Genomic DNA, 19,154 nt, shown 5'->3' on the forward strand with positions numbered 1-19,154 from the left:
CCCACGTGTTTTCTCCCGATTTGTACCCAGCTGTATCTAGTTAATTTGCTCAGTCCTGTGTATTTCAGTCCGTGTCTTACCTGAGTCCAGTGTCTGTCATTGATGTTTGTATGCGTGAGATGTTTCCCCGTCCGCGCTTCCTAATTAAACTCCCGTTTTTGCCTGTCCGCTTGCTCCTTGCACGCCTTGCCCGCACGATCGCCTGCCTGCTTGTACCCGATCGTGACACTGCGCAGCTCTACAACTCATTACCCAGGGCTCTCGCACCCGGCCACAGTGCCCCTCTCAGGCTCCCCGCTGTATGACAGCACTGCCCCATCGGAAGTTCATGAAGCCTCACAGTACGACGCCTCTCCCCACGCGCGCTTAGCCACCACCGGGACTCCCATCACTCCTCCTTCCCTGTAGGGCGGCGCACTTCCATTATTATTACAGTTTCTACTGTCACTCTGTTGCTTTTCCTGGTGCTGGACTTTTGACAGATAAATACATTATTTGTTGCATTCAGTGACAAAAGATTGGTCTGTTTAACACCCTCAGTCTCCACCCTATGAGCCCCTTGTTGGCGGCAGAATCAGGAAGATGTCGGAGAAAGCAGAGGTAAAGTGAATAGTCACCTCGACAATAATGTGAAAACCGCTAATGGTGATCATGCCTGTGTGGGTGAAATGGATCACCACAGTATAAGCGGATGATGATTATAGACGATTTTTCCCTTTTTCTTTATGTCTGTTTACCATCTAATAGGCATTTTTTTTCTTTGGGATGCGTCTAGGTCAGATACGACCAAAATATTTTTCTCATTTCAGAAGTGAAAAAAAATATTGCTCTCAGATTCTGTTCAGTTGTAGTTTTTTAAAATAATGTACCTTGATTTGTGTTTGTTTAAAATGCCATTACCTGTTGCTTACTGGGCCGCTGAAAATGTCTGGCCCAGCTAAATTTCTTGGTTTAAAAATCTGGCCCAACTACTTTCCAGACCTGGACTAGCCCTACTGAATCATACACTAATGTTATTCTGTTATGTGGGCTGTTGTGATAGGGAGATTTGCTGGATGCTGCACGACGGGTGGTGTCCCTGCTGCAGAATGCCCTGTCTGAAGCAGCACCTAGAGACAGTGAGGGTTGTTGTTATCACCTTAATATTGTATATACGCAATCTGTTATTTCTTAACTAATATAATTGTAAGGTATTCTTCTAATATATTGTGCACAGCCAACAAAAAAGAGAAAAATGCAAAACCAAAGGAAGGCTTTCTTTTCTCTTAAAAGTCTTTTTTCTAAACCAACTGAGAGTCAGTTAGAGGGGTGTTCATTATCAGTATTGTTGCTGGCATTTCTGAAAATGTGCCAATTTTAGTCAAGTGGCTACTTTTCAAATGCAGTCCCTGGCCAAGATGAAGAAAGTTCATGAAGACTACATGATAATATTAAGCACTGACATAACAAACAACATTTTTACATGCAAAATATACAGGAAATATACACTGCAACAGGCTAGGATAGACAAATAACCAAATACACTTGCAAGCCTGACCACTTTAGACCCCAGATTAGAAAATTGGTGAATGAGCATATATTTTTTCCAAGTTTTGTTTTGCTTTCAAGTTCTCACAAATAAAAAAAAAAAAAAGATTTTCCCACTATAGCCAGATCCAGTTTCTGTGGGGGGCGGGGGGGGGGTGACAATTTGTAGTAATAACTATTTCCTGCTGAAAACCACTGGTAAACTATCCACATGTCTCTGAATATCTGTGAGTCCCGAGACCTCCATGACAGATAGATATAAGTTGCTAGTGTTGATCGGCAGGAAATCTTCTCCAAAGCCCCACCACCACCTCACACCAATCCACCCAGGGTTTACTCCAAATAAATTTGCTGGTAATACAAACCGGATCAACTTGTGGTTTGTGTCCACGTGTACTAGAGACAAAGGCCCTGGTACATTCTGCGTACAACACAGCCAAGACTTGACAACCTTTATATGATGCGCATGGAATCAACCCTATGCATGGAGGCTGCAACTCTTCTCCACCGAACCCTGTAGCCCATTGACTGCAGCCTGCATTGACTATCCTGTAGCCTGCATTTGGTAGATCATTCTTGACAGAAGAAACCAAATTGTCAAGTTCCCTAACACAGAGCTCATACTCTTTTATTCTTCTTAAGATTGTTCTTCTTGAAACACCCATCAGTGTGGCTATGCAAGGCACAGGAAGTTGAGTATGGAGCATTTCTTTCAAACATTGTTCTTCAATCAAAATCTTGGGTCGTCTATTGGTGGCAGCGACTTCCTGTGTGACACATGGGGCTGGACGTTCCAGATGTGCCCTCACAAGGTCAAAGAGCTCTTGCAAAGCCAGGGTGATAGCAGGAGGTACTTCAATGTGATTAGACAGGGCCTGCAGAAGATACAGCTCCTGATGACAAAGGAACTCCAGGTAATCCAAATTTAGTGGAGTCGCGCTGAATCCTATTTCTATTTTATGCAGAAGACTTTCGAGAAGGTGGTATCTGAGCTGTTCACAGAACAAATTATAGTTAATGAGGTGTCAAGATCTTGTCTCTGATCCACACACTAGGCCTACCATTCAAAAGTTTTAATTATGAAAATGAAATGTTTTTGTTTTGTGAGGTGCTTGTTCATGTATGATGATGTAGTGGCTGCTCTGTTTGACCGTGGTAAACCTTTTCACAAACAATATAAGTGAAGAAGTATGACATTAGATCTAAGGACCAGAGTATAATAAAGTTAAATAAAATCCATCAAAAACACTTACTCAGTGGAGATTCCAATGTAGTAGGCAGACAACTTTATGGCTTTAATAATGAGTGTATTTAGCAGCTACAAGGACAAAAGATATTATAAACCTCTCCATTTTAATGCTAATTTAATAAACATTAACAGATAGCACTTAAGGTGGTTTCGCCTATAGTCTGCTAACACTAACCCGAGAACTAATATCTGAGGAGCGTTCTTCCCAGGATTTGAATTTATTAAATTGGTTTTGTGATGTTGTATTAAGAAATTTTATTCACAATGCAATTTACCGTACATTGGCCCATTCTTTTATATACGGTAAGACGAAGCGGGAAATTCGAGCGAGCGAGTGCTGTGCAGACGCGAGCGCGTAGAGGGGATGGGTTTTCAGCACTCGAGCACACGCACGCGCGTGGTTCGACTTTTGGCCCTAATTTAACGGCGAGCGAGTGAGTGAGTGCTGTGCAATCGCGAGCGCGTAGAGAGCATGGATTTTCTGTTTTTATGCGCACGACTTTTGGCACTAATTTAACGCCATAGAAATGTGTGTTTAAAAGGGGAGGAGATCGGGTTGCAGCGCTGGTGTGAGCGGTTTCTCCGGGCAGTTCGCTCGAGGCTAACGTGGCTTTGGGAACGTGGTGCACCCGTCACCCATGCCAGGGAAGAAATCAAAACCGAAATGCTAGGAATATGGACTTCATCTTACGTCAAGCGTTTTCCCCTCCATTGACGCCCATAAAGAAAAGGCTTAAAGTCCATATTCCTAGCATTTCGGTTTTGATTTCTTGTCAGGTAAGTTTTTATGGCCAGATACATTCGCGAGAAATTTGGTGATTTGTGGTGACTGTTTTAATACATTAAGTTGCGTTACGCATTTTCACATTAAGCGTTTTAGAATGTCCCGTGGCAGGTATCCCCTTCTATTGCCCTAGGGAGGGTTGTAACCCTCGTCTGTATATTAATAAAGAATAATCCTTCTATTCCTGTCTCATGTATCTGGACCTCCCCAGCAATTTAACGAAATTTGGTGGCAGCGGTTACAAGTGAACCCGTTTAAGTTTAGCGCTCATACTTCCGTCCATATGTTTAAGACCCACCTTGGCTGACTTAGCTGACATGTCCTGATTTCATAATCTTCAAATTTGTAATCTTTTCTCCTTCATCTAACTCCATGTTTTTAACTTCTTGTCATTTTCTTGCCGTTTGACTCATAGAAAATTATCAGACTTAAATGACACGTCAGCCTGTGCAGACAGCGATTTCAATGTTTTAATAAATTGGCCAGCAGGTGGGGGCAGTGCTCAATTTCATTAATGCCATTCAGAAAACTTTCAGGCTTTATGTCTTAATGAACAGCCTAGAAAAGGACAAAGCATTATATTACTGATGCATACAGCAGATCCCCAACTCAGGCTGTGTTGCATATTCTTAACAGTGCTACAGTATGTTCACACAGCCAGTACAAACAAACTTGCAAGATCTAGACCAGGGGTCACCAACCTTTTTAAAACGGAGAGCTACTTCACGGGTACTGAGCCATACGAAGTTTGATATCAGTTTTAAACGCCCTCCTAAACATGTCTAAACTTCATGCATGATAAACATGTTTTAAATGCTTTTTTATATTCAATTTCAAATCTATATAAATGCAAATGTGATAGATTAGAAACAGGACAAAATTAAATTTTAGATGATGTTCGCTGGTGAGTTGTGCTATTTTATAGAACAGGTCCACGGGCAACTCATGTGGTCATTGGGGGCATCCTTGGGGCACCATGTTGGTGACCCCTTATCTAGACCTACCACATCAGGTAGGAAGGTGCCTATTTCTACCAACTATTCAGACCATCAGACCCAAACCATACATTCAGTCATGCACAGGCACTCCACCAGAGGGCTCTACATTCTGTCCTACATCTGCTCACCTGTTAGACCCACACTCAGTCTCCATCCTGATTTCTACCTACTACTCGGACTATCTCACCAAAACCAGTCCTGTGGCCTGTTCTATGAAGCGGGGTTACTGGCTTATTGGGGAAACTTGTCGGATTTCTTGATCGGGACCTTCAACTGCTCTGCCATAGAGAGCATCCTAACATGCTGCCTTACGGTCTGGTATGCGGGCTGCTGGTGGCCTCCTACCGCTCTGCCATAGAGAGCATCCTAACATACGGCCTTACGGTGTGGTATTCGGGCTGCTGGTGGCCTCTATGACTTTTTTTGTAGACAGTCCATCTGTGTGGTGCTGTTTGCACGAATTGTTTTGGGAAATGCACTTACAGTTTTGCAGATGTTAAGGGTGATTCCAGAAATGCATCAAAGCAACTGAGGAACTGCAATGTCACTGTACAGTTACTTATAATGGGCGCCAATGTAATGTGTAGAGTGGCAAATAAACTGATTCACCATTTACTCTCATGTACATCACTTAAAATGCTTGTTTTAAATGCAAATGTGTGAATGTAAATCTAAGCAGTAAAGCTACAATTTACATTCTGTTTGCATGGTGGAAAGAACATTTAATCTGCCTTTTAAGTGTGATTAGAAGATCTAATGCCTGTGTGCTTGTAATAAGATGGTCGCTGGTTCAAACCCAGCCACAGCACATCTCTGCGTCCTTGAGCGAGGCCCTTAACCCCCAGCTCACTGGGCATCACTATGGGTGGCTGCCCTTCGCAGACAACTTACTCTGTTTACTCTAAAAAAAAGAGAGCAAGTTGAGAGAGAAGTTAAGACAATTTCTCCACAGGGACCAATAAAGTATCAATTATTATTACTGTATGAGAGACTGTCTAATATCAGATAGATAACAGACTCATACTGTGCTGAGCTTGTCTGAGAGAGATGATTAGCAAATGCTCTCCCACAGTATCTCAGCACTCTGTACAAAGAACTTTATATGCTCAGTATCTGCTCCTGTTTATCTAATTGTTCTCATTTTAACTGGATGTTAAGGAGTAAATTAATAAACGTCATGTAAGTGCACATTAAAATGCTTTTTCACTGTTACTTAAGTTCCCATGTGAACAGCCAATCAGATCAGCCTGATGTGTGTCTCTCTGTTTCCTCTCTGTTTCCTGCCCTTTCATCCCGACCACGACCATGATCTCTCACTTAGCAGCAGAGCAGTTTATTCTAAACAGTGGAAGCACAAAAATGTTCAGACTCTTTGGTCTTCTCATTTTCATTAGTAAGGCCCTATAATATAAATTATTTTGGGATTTTAATATTTTCATTTATCTGTATGATGTGATCAGTGGAATTTGGCCATTTAATCTGCATCATAGTTAATAGTTATTTAGATTACTATTATATGTCTTATTTGATTATGATTTTTTTTGTTTTTCTGTTTTTGCAGACACTGCACTGACTACAGATGTTGTTCAGCCCAGTCACCTGATGAGGGTTCAGCTTGGAGACAGTGTGACCCTGACATGCTTCTGTCAAGGAGAAACAACTTTTGTTACTTTGTTTAAGCAAGCTGTTGGTCGGAAGCCCCAGCCCATGGCGAAAGCACTTCTCTACGTACCTGGTGAATTTTACAAGGAATATAAAAGCATAAAACGTTACTCCTTACTGAATGCAGAGGGGAGTTTTAACCTCACTATTTCTAACGTGGAGCCGTCAGATTCTGCAGTGTATTATTGTGCTGCTGTGTTTCTTCATGAGGTCACCTTCGGGAATGGAACCTTTGTCATAATCACAGGTAAATGAGATTCCAACTATTTTCATATTTGCTTTATTATAATGTCAGTAAGATTATTCCCTGCAAAATAATTTTGACAGTTTAGTTGTTTGTCAATATAAAATTAGCAAAGATACCTTATTGTCTGCTTTGTTCCATAAATGTTTTTCTAAACATCAAACAAAAATCATTCATTATTATTATTATTATTATTATTATACAATTTGTTGCATTTTGCTTGCTGTCAGCCAAAAGCCTAACCTTCTCTTTATACAGATGTTAATGTTACACATTGCAGCCTCTTTAAAACAAATAACATAAAAAAATGTTTGAGTTGTTATATACAGTATAGGACTGTGCAAAAATCTTAAGCAACAAAAGAAAATTATTTTTGACGTTATTTATCTGAGCAGTCAGTGTGTATTCACTCTGAAAAAAAAAATGCATGATTTAACATATGAACTAGGGATGTGCACCATTCAGAACTGATTTGAGAATGAAATTCTCAAATACGTATCCTAAAATTCAGGATTTTGAATACATATATGAACTTGAATTTCAGTTCATTTTGTTAATCTGAATTACATTTGAATTGTGGTTGAAAACAGGTTGTGGCATTGAAATTTATATTTGAATTTAAAGAAGAAGAACGAAAAAGGGTTTGGATTCAAATTCAAGTTCATATACGTACTGTAGGTGTAGCTTTTAACTAAAATATGAACTTTAATTTAAATATGAATTATACATAAACACATTAACATTGTTATACATCATTGTTATAAAAATGTCGTTTTGTAAAGAATGAAATAATGCAACATTTGAAGTGTCACCTAAAATAATAATTATACTGTCATTTTGTGCACCATGGTGGATCTGCTCATAGGAAGAGCTGAGTGTCTCTCCTTAAAAGTCAGTGTTGGCTGCAGTGACGGCAGTTTCTAACCTAAGAAACGTCCCTGTTGGGGAAAGCGCCCGGCGTTTCCACCCCAACTCCACATTTATGAGACACACACAGGTTACAGTTTTACTTGCAAGGGTACCCACACTCTCTGCAATGCAAACTACAGCAGAATGTGTTACAAAGGGTGGTTCCCCTTGTCTTCTTTATTTATAGTCAATGGGGGGCGCAAGAGAGGGAAGTGAGATTCTTATCTAAGTAGGCAGCTGTTAACCACCTACTTAGAGTACAATAGCTAAGAGTATGTGGCTAGAAGATAAGAAATAACGTATACATATATATTTACACTCATTGCTGATCATACAGAAATGATTAACAACTGTTTCTTCAACCTAACAGTCCCTCCTGTTTATCATGACAGTATGATCAGAAGCATCAACATTGTACAAGTTGCAAAAGCACTTTAGGTACAACCTTCATTTAGACCACATTATCATTATCCTGGAAAACATTTAATTCCGGTTCTTCAGGTCCGAGCCCTGCACGGGTGCTTTCGGCTCGGCCGTCATTATGAATTATATGTCTTCTTCATCGCCATCGCTGGAAACAGGCTCTGTCTCTATAGTTTGGGTAAGGGAGAGAAACATTGTACTGCGTGTCCGAAAAGCAGCGTTAAGAGCTTGATTAATAAACATTTTCAAACATGGTATAACAGTAATAAAACAACAGAAAAATAAAATGAAAAACAAAAGAAAATATAAGTGAAACATTACTTTGATATCCTATACCTGCAGAAGATATTCATAGCTCTGCCATACACCGTAGGTCCTTCACTATGAGTGAGCATTACTGAACAAACATAGCAATTTGTCACATTTTTCGCTGTTACAGTATCATGTACATATCGGTACCAGTAGTTTTGCATAAATGGATGTGAGTGGTCAGCGGGCAACGGGCGTAGATGGAAGTCATCATGGGTCCATCGCCGTAGGTGCTGTAATGGAGCTGGTGAGAGCCAGGACAACCATACAAGTCCTACAACAAGAATGACCCCTAGAGTCACTTTACCACATCCCCACCCTATCAGGGCCATCCTAAATAGAGTGCAGCTCAGTTGTTTTCTTCACCGGGTTGAGACAACAGCACCCTATTGGTTACTGTGCCTTTGTAGCGGACTTCCACTGCTACTCTGTTGCTGAGGCCTCTGATAAGGGCTTGATGGGTTTACAGTGACTTTTGTGTATCCAGGAAGGTCGTTCTGCGATCTTTACTGCTGTTGGTGTTGTAAGGAGGACTTGATAAGGACCGTCCCACCGAGGTGTGCTCCAATCTTTCCGCAACAGGACCTTGACCAGGACCCAATCTCCCGGCTGCAAGTTATCCTGTTGAGTAGAAACAGAATTTACCGGCAGACTACTGGGGCTATGTTTTTGTTGTGATGTTAGTAGTTTACGCATCCAATCGGCCAGCGTATTTTCTCGGTCTGCTTTTTCTATGTCATTCATTTCAGTTGCTAGGGGAAATGGTCTACCATACACTATTTCAAAAGGTGTTAATCCTGCAGGAGTGGGAGTTATTCTCATCCATAATTTTACTAGAGACAAACATTCTGGCCACGGCCTTTTTGTCTCTTCCACTGTCTTTCTTAGCCTTGTTTTAATAGTGCCGTTGGTCCTTTCCACTAAGCCTGCGCTCTGAGGGTGATACGCACAATGATTCTTAAGCGTAAAACCTAATGCTTGTGAGCAAAGGGACATAGTCTGATTTACAAAATGAGTCCCATTGTCTGATCTTATAATATGAGGTATGCCATAGGTAGGGAAATAATGGCTTACCAAACATTTTGCAACGGTCATTGCATCACAATGCTTTACAGGGTATATTTCTACCCACTTAGAAAAGGTGTCTATAATAACTAGACAGTATTTCTTTCCTTGTGACCAAGATAATTCAATAAAATCCATATGTACAACTTGAAACGGATACTCAGCTGTGGGGAACTGGCCACGTTTTGGTCTGATGTTTCCTTGTGCATTGTGTTTACAACAAATTAAGCATGTCCTACAAAATTGTTTTGCATAATCAGAAAAATTTATAGCATAGAAATATTGTTGTATGATATGTACCATCCCTCCTGTTGAGACATGAGTATTTCCATGGCTCACCAAAGCAGCTGTTTTGTATAAATTTTTTGGTAGGATGGGCTTGTCATTCATATAGTAAACTTTCTCTCGTTGTATTGCTCCTCTTTTGATCCAACTTTGTACTTCTATTTTAGGAGCATGAATCTGTGCATCACATAGCACATCGCTATCTATAAAAAGAATGTCTGCCACTGATAAGGTAGGTTGTTTCAGTGCCGCTTCTTTGGCGGTTTTATCTGCAAAACTATTTCCTGCGGTTTCTGCAGAGTCATCAGTCTGGTGTGCTTTGCATTTGCACAGTGCAAAGTGAGTCGGTAAATGCACAACGTCTAATAATCTAAGTAGCAAATTTGTATGAGTAAGAGATGTGCCCTGTGATGTTCTAAAACCTCTATTTTTCCAGACTCTTGCATGGTGATGGACAGCTGCAAACACATATTGACTATCAGTGTAGATAGTAAGTGACTTGTTCTTGAACAGTTCACATGCCCTGATCACAGCATAGAGTTCAGCCGCTTGTGCTGAACAAGTAGAAGGGAGTGCATTGGCTTCTAACACTTCAGTAGATGTAACTACAGCATACCCAACTTTATTTTTTCCCATATCATTTTTTGATGCTGAGCCATCTACATAAACAACTTCTGATCCTGGTATAAAAGTTTGCAGAATATCTGCTCTTGGTTTTGTTTGTTCTTCTATTGTTGCTTTGCAAGAATGTGGCTCCCCATCCTCTGCGGTGGGGAGGAGCGTGCTAGGGTTCAATAGGCCACACCGCTGAAGTTCAATGTTAGGTTGTGAGAGCAAAAGTGACACTAAGGTAAGATGTCTTGTATGTGTTAAGAATGGAAGCGGTGTCTGCAACAAGATTAGAGACACAGAATGAGGAACTTTAAGTATGAGGGGGTGACAAAGTACCAATTCTGCTGATACCTTTACTGCTTCTGCAGCAGCTGCACATGCCTGTAAACACTGTGGAAAGCCAGCTGCTACTGCATCTAATCGTTTTGAATAGAATGCTAACGGTCTCTCTTTTGCTCCGAATGGCTGTGTTAATACTGCTTTCATATAACCTTGATTAGCATCTACACATAGGGTGAATGGTTGTTGATAATCTGGTAGAGCAAGGGTCACATTGGTTTGCAACATTCTTTTTAAATTTGTAAAAGCATTTTCTCCGTCCTCAGTCCATTGTATTTTGTCCTTTAGAGTCATCTCCTTCCCGTATATTAAATTTTGCAAAGGTTGAACTAGAAAAGCATAATCTGGTAACCATTCTCTACAATAATTGCAGAGCCCTAAAAAGGACATCATCTGTTGTTTAGTCTGTGGTTTAGGTGCTTCCTGTATAGCTTGTTTCCTTATCTCTAGCAGCGAGCGACCTTTTTGTGAAAGGTTATGCCCTAAATAGACAACTGTCTTTTTGCAATACTGCAACTTCTGTTTAGAAGCTTTATGTCCAGTATTGTATAAATGCTGAAGCACAGTTAGGGTAGTTTCTTTGCAATGTTGTTCTGAATCTGCTGCTATTAAGATATCATCCACGTATAGTAATACCTGACTATGTGATGGTATTTCACAGGTACTCATAGAGTATCTAAGGGCCATGGTATATACATGTGGACTTTCAGAAAATCCCTGAGGGAGTCTAGTATATGTATATTTTTTCCCTTTATAGGTAAATCCAAATAAATGTTGAGAATCAGGGTGCAATGGTACTGAGAAAAATGCATTACTAAGATCCACTACTGAGAAGTAGCTTTTATCAGGAGTCAATGAGTTGAGCAATAAGTGTGGGTTAGGCACGTCTGGTGCTGCATGTTGCACTATGTTATTAACCGGTCTTAAATCCTGCACCATGCGCCATTTCCCTGTATGTCCCTTCTGGACTGGAAAGATAGGAGTGTTGCAAGTGGCTTCAGGAGCCTCTCGCAATATTCCTGATGCTAACATGTCTTGCACTACAGGGGCTATACCTTTTTCTGCTTCAGGTTTTAATGGGTATTGCCTAACTACCGGACGGTGTTCTGATTTCACAATTACTTTGTAAGGTGGAAACCCCTTTACCAGCCCTACATCAGTGGGGGAGGACGACCACAACCCTTCTGGGAGGCGATCTAGATCTGGACATGATCCCTCCTCCAGGGTTGAAAAAATTTGTCAGGTTGGGTCCTTTAAGTGTGTGGTGGGAGTGGTTTGAACTCTCCATCCCAAAGGAAACCGCCACACATTGTGTTTCTCATCATAGCTCCAACAGGAGCCAGATACGGGTTGGTAGTCATTGTAACTGTGCATAGAATCTCGTAAGAACATCTCTACATCTCTCCACTGCATCTGGGGTGGTTTTGAAAGAGATACGTGTGGTGTTCTCTCTCTAAATACAGCCTGTTGCTTGTTAGATAAAATGACTGAGGCTGCTGAAAACCCAGTGGTGGGGTTAACATACATATGTTGTAAGGTAATACAAGTGTCTTGGAGGGCATGAAACGTTTTGTCATAGACATAATCTGGTCCAAGGGTGTCTTTGTACCACATAGTGACGTGTAAGGCATCGTCAGGCATGAACTGGGCCTGTCTAGGGGACTGCTTTTCTCTAGTTTTCCGCAATAATTCTCGTGTCTGTGCAGTTCCCCCTAGGTCCAGAGACCAGTAATATTGTGGTGTTGTGGTTCCTTGCACAACATAAGCTTCTTCATTTACGATTGCTTTCATGCCAGTGGCTGTGGCAACCACGCTAATGCCCATTTGTACCATAAGGTCTCGGCCTAACAAGTTAACAGGACAAGAAGGGCTTATTAACACCTGTGCTTGACATTCAAGTCCAGTTTCCTTATCTTTTACTGCAACTGGGTTTGTTAACTGATGTCTGTCTGTCTGACCTCCTGCCGTTTTTATATTTATGACTGATGAAGAATATGTGACTCCGGGAGGACTGGAGGTTAGGACAGTCCTACATGCTCCAGTGTCACACAGACATTCATATACTTTGCCGTTTATGACTAACTTCCGACTTGGCAAGGTTTCCCACTGCCTTTCTGCTAATAACTGACACACTGCTTGTAAATCTATTTCCTTATCTAAAAGGTCTTGTAAAGTGACCTCCGTTTCCTTTCTTAAAATCACCTCTGTTTTGCCTCGGATGGTGTCGGTAACAGGGGCCTCCGAGGGGGGTCATTGATCATTGTTTTCAATGGAGTTTGGGTTATATGGTTGTTTCCCTACTCTACAATTCCTAGCTAAGTGTCCAGGTTTCCTGCATGTCCAGCAAATGTTATCTTGCTGAGACGAATTCCTGTAATTGTTTCTGAAAACACCTCTCCCCCTTCCTCGGCCTCTTGACCTTCCTCTGAATCCTCCCCTCCCCGGAGGATTCATTTGCACTAGCGCTACTACTTCTGAGGCGCTGAATATTGTGTCTGTCTTTTCCTGTTTCTGCGCTTTCTGCGCGTGTTGAGCATATTATAGTGCTTGTTGGACTGAACCAGTATTCTGATGTACCCAATGTTTGTCAAGATATTTTCGCAATTCGGGCTTTAGGCCTGCGACAAAAGCTCGTTTTAGCTGTTGTTGGTACACTCCTACTGCCTCTTCATCAAATGGGATCCCTGAGTTTCCTCTAAATACAACTCTCATTCTATCCATAAAATCCTCAGGTTCCTCTCCATCTTTTTGTTTACATTGCGCTATTCGTCCATAGTCTGCGCGTCTTACGAAGGCTGTCTCTACCCTGTTTCGCAAGTCTCGTAATGCTTGTATGAGTTCCTGCGAGTCATGTGCTAAGACTTCATCATTATTACCATGTCCTGTGAAGTCTCCCGCTACACGTCCCCATTTATGGGTAAACAACTGTCTGAGACATCTATACATTTCCCTGCCGTTCAAATGAAAACTACTTTGTAATTCTAGGATGGCAGTCCAAAACTCGGGTACCCCTTCTTCAACCGGGGGTATTCCTTTTAAAGCCGCTGTTCTATCCTCAGCGGTCCAGGGTCTATATACTAACATAGTTTCGGGTCCTGCATTATTTGGGCCTCGATTTGGATTTGCCACTTCTACGAGTGGACACACCAAATCATTCTCCCAGTCTTCCTGTTCTGTGTCATTTTTTGGATGCCAGCGTACTTTACTTGTCTCCAGATCCTTTAACGGATACAGAGAAGGGTTAGACCCTCGGGTCATCATTCGAGATGATTCCCCTCCTCCTATTTGTCGTCTATTTACAGCTGGAACTGGTGCAGGCGCAATCATTGGAATTTGTGGGGGCAGTAAGGGAACTGGAGCGGCAGAAGATTTTGTTGCCGTCTCCTCATCTAGTGTAATTAAAGTCGCCTGTAATTTTTTCTCCTTATTTCCCTTTTTTTGCTGTCTTTTATTATCTCTTAATTTACTCTGTTCTAACCATGCATCAGAAAAAACATATTCTTTTTTTCTGTCTTTACCTTCTTTCTTATTGGTAGTCTGTAACATCTCCAGTTTTAAGTTTCCCTGTAATTTTAATATATCTGGAGTGTGGAGTTTTCCTTCAAACCCATGTTTTTTTCCTCCATCTCTGACTACTTATTTGTCCTGATCCTGGCTTATATCCTTCCATAAACTTCTCATCTCCCTCTAGTTCCATTTGTTTACTTTGATTCTTCCCCATTGTTACCTTTTAATGGATACACTACAAAAAATAAAAAATCCTAAAAGCAAGTCTCTGGCATGAGACCTCAGGAGGACACTAACACGGCCTTCTACTGCTCCCTATTAGAGCAGCGGTGTTAGTTTTCAGGGATGAAACCCGTCCTTGATCCTTCAGTCACCAGTATGTTGTTGCTTTTAGGGTGGATCGTGTAGGTTAATCTAAAACCTATAAAAACACATCCACATACAACACTGTATATATTTCCAACAACGCCTACTTTCTCTCCCGGTTAATTTCGGCTAACCTCAACCACATGCATGTCTTGGCCACCTACTTATTTAGGTGCCGTATCTCTCACTTGGCCACCTACTCACTTAGGTGCCATATCTCTCACCTGTATAGTGTGCTCTCTGATCCGTCACCGAGGTCCTTCAGACATCACCAGACGTCGAGCGCAGTTCTAACCACCGGCCTGATGACGAATTCACATCACAGGTCTTTCTTGCACCCGACTTCGAGTGGCTGTCGACAGACTTCGGTGTCGCTTCTCTCGGCGTACTGGAGACGTCTTCGGGGTTCCTCGGATCCGGCTCGAAGGACCAAATTCTATGTTGGGGAAAGCGCCCGGCGTTTCCACCCCAACTCCACATTTATGAGACACACACAGGTTACAGTTTTACTTGCAAGGGTACCCACACTCTCTGCAATGCAAACTACAGCAGAATGTGTTACAAAGGGTGGTTCCCCTTGTCTTCTTTATTTATAGTCAATGGGGGGCGCAAGAGAGGGAAGTGAGATTCTTATCTAAGTAGGCAGCTGTTAACCACCTACTTAGAGTACAATAGCTAAGAGTATGTGGCTAGAAGATAAGAAATAACGTATACATATATATTTACACTCATTGCTGATCATACAGAAATGATTAACAACTGTTTCTTCAACCTAACAGTCCCAAACACTTTTCCTGCATCAAAAGTCAAACTAGTCCCTATTCCTGCCATGAAAGGTTCACATAATGTCACCGATACCTGAACCAACCATGTTTATCAGAGGATGCCAACCCTTTGGCTGCAGCTTTCTCTGCACACGCTGAGAGAGTCTTCAGTGTAGCAGGAAAAGATTTCAGGCCAGAAGATTGCAAATTAAATCATGAAACCTTTGAAGATATTATGCTGAATAAATGTAATAATAATGAAAAATTAGCAATGTGTATTGGAATAAAGCATAATTGTATTTGCCATGACGTTTTGCTTTTCGCTGTAGTGCTATGGTTGAACGGAAAAACTTACTTTTGTGTGCATAAGAAAATAAATAGGAGGAACTACGAAACCAAGTAATTCCTTTTACTATGTATACTTTTTCTTTAATGTTAAAAGATAGACAAACTAGTAATGGGCAAACAGCTCTTCGGCTCTTGAATTAAATTATGCAGGTACTACAGCAAAATGCTCAAAAATACCAAAACACATCAAGAGCTAAATATGCAAAAACAATAAATACCTTCCTGTGGAAAAGGGGCAACATAAACCAAATGTAAAGTCACGAAAATCATGAAAATATAAAGTACACTTTACACACTTCATTTCTTTGAATTGAAATTAATTATATTCATCTACCTTCATACATTAATACAAGACATTATATGATTATAATGTTTGTTATTATCATATAATTTTTATTTAGGTATTATGTAGGTGCAGTTAATGTATAGTGTTACCTGATATATACTAATAAGCAGTAATACAATAAAAAGAGAGAAGAATGTCAGCTGTTCTCCAAGAAGTTACTGATTTCTTGGATGGCTAGAAGAACATCGATTCAGTCCCCAAAAATCTGTAAGAACAATTTTTGAGGATCTGTATTTTCCATTGTTATTCTCAAAGGGCTGTCATCATGACTATTTTGCTTTTCAGGTAAAGACTCCAACAGCAGGACTGTGGTACAGCAGCCTGTGTCTGACACATTGCAGCCAGGAGACTCTGTGAGCCTGCAGTGTACGATAGAGACTGGGAGCTGTGCAGGAGAACACAGTGTTTACTGGTTCAGACATGGATCAGGAGAATCCCTTCCTGGAGTCATTTACAGCCATGGAAACAGCAGTGATGAGTGTGAGAAGAGCCCTGAGGCTGGATCTCCTACACGGAGCTGCGTCTACAGCCTCCCCAAGGGGAACCTCAGCCTCTCCGATGCTGGGACTTACTACTGCGCTGTGGCCATGTGTGGGGAGATGCTGTTTGGGAACGGCACATAGCTGGATATAGATGGTAACACCCAGTGTGGGGAGATGCTGTTTGGGAACGGCACACAGCTGGATATAGATGGTAGCACCCAGTGTGGAGAGTATATCTGCTTCAAAGTTTTATTTAGCTTATTCTGCTATTAAGACATTTATTTCTTTTTTTAATGTAATGAATTTTCTAATTTAAGTGCTTAAATTAAATTACACAGATGTTAATTTAATAATTATCCATCCATCCATCCATTTTCCAAACCGCTTATCCTATTGGGTCGCGGGGGGTCCGGAGCCTAATTTAATAATTATTTCAAATATTAATATCCATCCATCCATCCATTTTCCAAACCGCTTATCCTATTGGGTCGCGGGGGGTCCGGAGCCTAATTTAATAATTATTTCAAATATTAATATAAATTGTTAAAATGCAAAATACTAGAAGTTCATGTTAAAAATGGACTATTTACAAAACAACTGCTGTAATGTGTTATCGATTTGATCTTTAACTAATGTAATGTAAGCAAATGGGAAATGTGTCTCTATATCATTATGCTGAAATCTATCTCTTTGTTACAGGCTTTCAGAAGCTGCTGGATCCTCTTCACTCTGGCTTGCTGATAGTTTTATCTTGCAGCATTATTCTGAACGTTGCTCTCATTTGTATAAGATGTAAACTGACCTGTACACACTGTGCAGGTACGCTGCCCGGCTTTATGCACTCAGAAGGACAAAATGTAGATTTTAACAAATTATAGAAATATAAAATTGTTTTATGATAGATAACATTTTCATATTAAAACCACTCTTGCAGGTAATACAGTTTTAAAATCCATTATTAAATCTCACCTTATTTATATAAACCTTTTTGTACTGTAAGATTTACATTTTTGTATTATATCTTTCATATTTAGCAAAATCTATTGAAATATACATGTTGCAATAAGTTGCATATCAATAACTTTTATTACCAAGATCTCCTTTATAGCAATTTTATTATATATGATATATGAGAACAAATGACACGTATCCAAACATGCACACTTAAATTGACAGAAGTCATTTTTACTTTCATTTTTGAGACAAAAAGGATGTTGATTGCTTGAAAATTCGGAATGTTATCTGACCACGGTATGATACCGTGCGAAATTAAATAATATATTGATGTGTTATATATTTTAAACAGATGAAAAGAACAGTGATATATCAAAAGTGGAATGGTCACGCAAGCAAGTATGTAATAAATATTTCAAATTACAAATCGTCAGTAAAACAAATGAACCTCAGACTGATTTCCATCCTGGGATCAGCATTTTAAGTGCTATTTGTGAAAATAGGTAATAGCAAACCGATTTGATCCATCCAATTCTGCCATCTTTGTCTCCACAGTGCCATGACGAGGACACACTGAATTACGCTGCCCTGAACCTTAAGAAGCCAAAACCCAGGAGACAGAAGAAAGACGGGAATAATGACACTCTGTATTCTGACCTCCGCTACAGAGATTATGAATAAAGATGCTTCTCATTCATGTCAGTCACACAGAGTGTTCAGGGTGTAGCTTTAATAATGTTCAGAGGAGGGCAGGGGAGCCAGTGCTTCTGAGACTGAATCACGGGATTTTACGGAGCACCGGTGCTGAGTTTGGTGTCAGTGTGTTTGGGGCGCATTTTTACTGGAAGTGCAAATGTTCAAGCCAGACTGGGGGCTGAGGGAGGGGGAGAGGGGAGCCACAGAGATTATTTCTTCATGGCATGGGGGGGAATAAGCGGCTTTAATGTTGTGGAAAGGCTGAGTTGCTGCAATCAGTTCTTTGATGTCACACATGCTTACTTGTCTCCCTTGTGTACCATGCTGAATGGTTTGGGGCAAACGCACAGGGACTGATCGATTATATTAAACAGATGAAAGAAACTGAATGAAAATTTCAAGTGTTCTTAAATTACGTTTTTCATTTAATTGTGTGTTCTGGATGTATTTTTGAGTATATACATGTACCTGTATATGTACCTGTATATATACCTGTGTCGTTAATAACGATGTGGATAATTAAGAAAGAGGAGTTTTGTTTCTTGCTCCCTGTCTTGTTACTTGGCTCACAAACATACACACACATAGACACACACACAAACATACACAGACACACAAACACACACACACATAGACACACACACACACAAACACACATGCACACATGCACACACACACACTGCTACGGCTCTGTAAGAACACTACCATGCTCTTTTGTGTGAGTGGGGTGGGGGGTGTTAAATAAGATGAAAATGACAATGGCTGTACTTTTGTTATGTCAGTTGTGTTTCTATAGTCATTGTATCATATTCCACAAGCTTTTTATTCTACAAGATGTACAAGCCAGTCAGTGTATTCAGTGGGGTGTTCAGGAGTCATTAGGTTCTGAAAAATGTCTTGCATTTAAAACATAATGTACTTTTGAATACTTAAGTATTTTTAGATGCAAATACTCCAGTACTTTAACTGAAGTAAAAAATTAACTGAAAAACTTTGAGTATTATTTGACGAGGAGTATCTATACTTAACTCAAGTAGTGAAGTTGTGTACTTTGTCCACCTCTGTCCAAAAGTGACATACAGCTGTAAGCTGTTTGGGTTTGTTTGTCTGCTGAGTGCTTCTCTGCAGTGCTGCAGATGTTTCCACTGGTTAGATGCAGCTCAGGAAGACTGACCCACTGACTGCACTGTGCTGGACTCACTTTGCAAAGAGTAAAAACCACACAGACAGAACAATATCTGCTTCTTGTAAGACCCTGTTTCCTCTCTACCTCACCCAGGTCACG

At 40.6% G+C, this 19,154-nt stretch overlaps 1 protein-coding gene and 1 long non-coding RNA gene across 2 annotated transcripts in view; one reads left to right on the forward strand and one right to left on the reverse strand.

Moving 5' to 3' along the window:
* LOC125715611 (H(+)/Cl(-) exchange transporter 7-like) overlaps positions 1 to 19,154 on the reverse strand; it is a 125,983-nt gene that overhangs the window by 48,590 nt on the left and 58,239 nt on the right. The window lies entirely within an intron of this gene.
* Positions 6,126 to 17,570, forward strand: LOC125715751 (uncharacterized). Its single transcript, XR_007384167.1, has 4 exons — positions 6,126 to 6,467; positions 16,023 to 16,373; positions 16,919 to 17,038; positions 17,526 to 17,570. It is a non-coding gene; the product is annotated as an uncharacterized LOC125715751 (long non-coding RNA).

The sequence above is a fragment of the Brienomyrus brachyistius genome, chromosome 2 (assembly GCF_023856365.1).
Source record: "Brienomyrus brachyistius isolate T26 chromosome 2, BBRACH_0.4, whole genome shotgun sequence".
NCBI lineage: Eukaryota > Metazoa > Chordata > Actinopteri > Osteoglossiformes > Mormyridae > Brienomyrus > Brienomyrus brachyistius.